The sequence below is a fragment of the Dipodomys spectabilis genome, unplaced genomic scaffold (assembly GCF_019054845.1).
Source record: "Dipodomys spectabilis isolate Male_0828 unplaced genomic scaffold, ASM1905484v1 ptg000155l, whole genome shotgun sequence".
Classification (NCBI taxonomy): Eukaryota; Metazoa; Chordata; class Mammalia; order Rodentia; family Heteromyidae; genus Dipodomys; species Dipodomys spectabilis.
The window spans coordinates 85114-89413 of NW_024870832.1; positions in this window are offsets into that span (position 1 = coordinate 85114).

Consider the following 4300-nt stretch of genomic DNA (forward strand, 5'->3'; position numbering starts at 1 on the left):
GGTAGAGCACTCGCTTTGAGCTGAAGAGCTGAGGGATAGCGCCCAGGCCCACAGTTCAAGGCCCATGACCGACAAAAATAAAAAATAAAAAAGACCATCATATATAGTTTGTAACGATCCAATTTTAAGAAGGCAACAGTTGGGGGACAAGACAATGTTAGAAGCTTAATAACAAAAACACAGACATGGAACATTTTTAAAAAATGTGCAACTGATTAGTGCTAATACTAACAAAATATTTTCCTCAAATTTTAAAAATGAAACAATTAAAATAATACTTAAAAACATCAAATAAGTATGCCATGGAAGAAAATGTACCATAGATATATGTTTCCCCATAATTCGTTTTAATTTATAACAAATGTATTAAAAGAAAATGTGATTACATGTCTAAAGATGATAACACAGTCAAGTATCATTGATTGAATCCAGCAAAGGAAAGTAACAGAGAAATAGAGAGTAAGAACAACCTGGGGCATAGATGAAGATACTCAGTAGAAATTTGTGAGGAAAAAATGTGCTCCATTTTGCTCATCAACATTGAGCTAGGACAGCTACCTATTGACAGAGCACTTGTAATGTAGTCAGAACAGTGGAGTTACTAATTTAGGCAGTAATTTATTACTTTTATTCCCTAATCTTATGATGTGATTCCAAAATGATGTGAGTGATCCTAGATTTTCTGAGCCCTTTTTAACCCAAAATTTCTCATTCCTTCCCCTGCCAATAATTCTTCTGCTATTCTCATTTCTCCTTGTTTCTGAACACAACTCCAGTGACCTTTTGGTTTATGGGAAAGAGCTTGAGAAATATGAGGATGGTCTGGAATCTGAGGAACATCCCCTCCAGCTTGGAGGATCTGGTAAAAGACCTCCACCTGGAACTTAGAATCAGATATTAATTGACCTCTTTGGAAATAGAGAAACTCAATCCCTCAGGCAGGACCTATCATTCCTTGACTTTCTCTGAAGAGATTTGGTACTAGGGCAAATTCAGAGAATGAGCTTTCCCAACACTCACCACAGCTTTGTCAGGAGGAATAGGTTCAAAACTAAAAGTGACCTCAGTTCTCACAGGGCCAGTCAGAAACCAAGAGATCACATTTTCCTCCTCATCAGGCACCTTTCTGGGTGGAACAGAGTCTGGGCAAAGTCTACGATGGAGATAAAGTGAGACTGGGACTAAGGAGTACACAAAAGAATGACCCTCTCTTTGACTAAAAGTGAGTTGTGCAGTGAGACATGACAACTTCCTTTATATATGAAAATTCACTACGTGAGTTATCTCACTGCCAGTGTGCGAGAGGTCAGCTTCCTCAAAGAAGTTGTTAAATGTTGTGTCTACCAGTTTACTCTCTAGGCTGTTGTCTCTCCCACCTCTTCCCATGCCAAGAATGCATTGCTTTTTTCAAGCACTCAACTACTTGTCCTGAATCCTAAGCAGGAATATTGTAGGCTATTCTTTGGCTAACCTCTTGCATTGGAGGTAGAAAAGGCCCAGGCTTTGCACATGCCAAGAGGTAGAGAAGGTGAGTATAAGCTCAGATTGGTACTGAAGAACAATCATATTGAAAAAAAATAAGTAAATGAAATTAATGGTTGAGTAATTTAGGTTGTATAGCCAGTAAATTTAGGTAATTATTAATAACACATATACAATCATAGATGAGGAAGAAAACAGTGAAGTAGATTCAAGATAACATGGAAAAGACACATAATAGCCATAACAGGAGATGAGAGTTTGAAGGAATTGTTGGCATAGGTCCATTTACTATCTGAGGAGTGACCTTGGATAGGAGGCTTTTAGAATAATATCTAAAAGAGAGGGACTTGCTGGGCACTAGTGGCTCACACCTGTAATCCTAGCTACCCAGGAGGGTGAGTTCTGAGTATTATGATTCAAAGCAAGCCCAGGCAGAAAAAGCCAGAAGTAGTGCTGTGGCTCAAGTGGTAGAGCACTAGCCTGGAGCTCAGAGACACTACCTAGGCCCTGAGTTTAAGCTTCAGGGTCATCAAAACAACAACAAAACAATAATGATAAAAAGAAATAAAAGAAGGACTTAAAGATATACGATGGAATGATGATCCTATGTAACTGTCTAGGGAATATAAAAAGAGACAAAACTTGGAGCAAAATGATACCTATTCATTACTAATCAAGGATGCAAAGCAAATGCCAAATTACTCGTCCCAAAAACTTCCAAACCTGGGCTCAGAACATGGCTCTTTGGTTGAGTGCTTGCCTTGCAGGCTTGACGCCCTTGGTTCAATTCCTCAGCCAGAACTGTTGCTATGGCTCGAGTGGTAGAGCACTAGCCTTGAGGTGAAGAGGTGAAGGAGAGGTCCCAGGCTCAGAGTTCAGGACCCATGACCTGCCAAAAAACACCAAAAAACAAAACAAAAAAAATTTCCAAACTTATCTTTTCTCATAATTGAGGAGAGGCTTTTTTTTAAAACAAGAATTCTTATCTAGTTCAAGGTCATCCGAACTTCAGTAGAGTTTTCCTGTTGAGATATAATGCACCTAACTCTGCTGAACTTAATCATGACAAGGAAAGCATGGACATTGATGTGTTTATTACATTTTTCCTTATAAATATATAATTCTGTCAGATATTATATGTAATATATATTGTACAATATATTATACATTATATAGTATAATAAATATATTATAATATACATTATATATTAACAGACTTCCTAATTTTAGAGTTAGGAACAAGCAACATATTGAAAGACAAATGCTTGAATCTGAGTAATTTCTATACCACTGGACAATTCCAGGTTTCATTCTTATTACCTAAAGAGCAACATAGGCAAGTGGTGCCCATGGAGGTGGTTCTCTGGATTCTGGAAACTGTGATCTGCATATATATATATGAAATATTGTTTTATACTAGGGAATGTGTCAAACTATAGCAACAGACAATTAAGTCAACATCTATGTGCACACACACTCAATGACTTTCAAGTATAAGAATTACTTTTCTTACAGAGACTCTGGGACGAAGGAGCCAGACGCAGCGGGCAAGCGGATTCTACTCAACACTAGCAAGAACCGACAAGGAGCGGACAACTTCATCCTGCAGTTTGCAGACCAGAGACGACCCAGGTTCCAAGACTCGGAGTGAGTAGAAGCCCGACGTCCTCACTCCTTCTCAGGGAGCAGAGGAGGGAAGGCCACCCCTCCCCCCCCAGCACCGATGATCTCCATATTGGATATCGACAAAGCTCGGTGGAGCTGCCAGCTCCAACTCAGGCCTTGGAATAAAACGAGTCATTTAGCAAGTCACAAGAAATTAACGGCGAAGTGACCTGCCAGACTCAGCTCCATCCAGGGAAAAGTCACCCAGCTCAGGCGCCAGCCATTGGAGTGGCTTTCCTCACTGGGTAACCAGAGTCAGAGGCCGTCCCGCACTCTAGCAGCCTCAACAATCAATTGCAAAACAGAAACCCTGAGAATGGCTCCAGGCTGGGCGCTGTGAGTTTTTTCACAAAATAGCCCCAGGAAAAAACTACTGATAGTTGAAAGGCCTCAACTCTACACAGAACCTAGCCTCACCACTGCATCCCCCTCTTTTGTGATTCTCAAAGCAGATCACCCTCCCATTAAACTACCCTGGGAGGGGGATCTCAAAATCTTGGGTAAAGCATAGCATTTTTCTGATAGTTCGAACAAACTGACTTAAGAAACCAATCAAGCCACAGGGCCTCAAGCAGACCAGAGATTCTAACAAGAGGCTGGTTACAGACAAAAGGGAGATACAGGATTCTTCCCACCCCTCCCAAAAAAATAAAAAAAAAAATCAAAGAACTTTTTTTTTCTTTTCTTCTTCTTCTTTTCTTTTTTTTTTCTTTTCTGTTTTATTGGTACTTTATATATATAAAAAAAATTTTTCCTTTTCGGAAACTTTTATTAATCTTTAATATTTGCCTTTTCTGAAAAAAAATTGTGTTCCTGTAATTTTTTTTCCTCTTATAATTTTTATTTTAGGAATACGCGAATGTGCGCTTTCCTTTCTTTTCTTGTCTTCTTTCTCTTTTTCTTTCTTTCTTAACTATCTTTTTGTTTTTTGTCTAGCTCTACTGAACTTCTGGTCTCTGTTTCTCCCTTTCTTATTCTTTGCACCTTTTCCTCTCTTTTGATCTTCTGTATGTGACTTAATTCTTGTCCTACACATCCTCAGATAAACCCGTAGTTAACTAGTAGACCCTCTCCCCCATTGTGTACACACTTAATCCACAAATTTATTACTCAATTCAAAACCTCTGAGACTTAAATTCCTTAATAGCAGTAC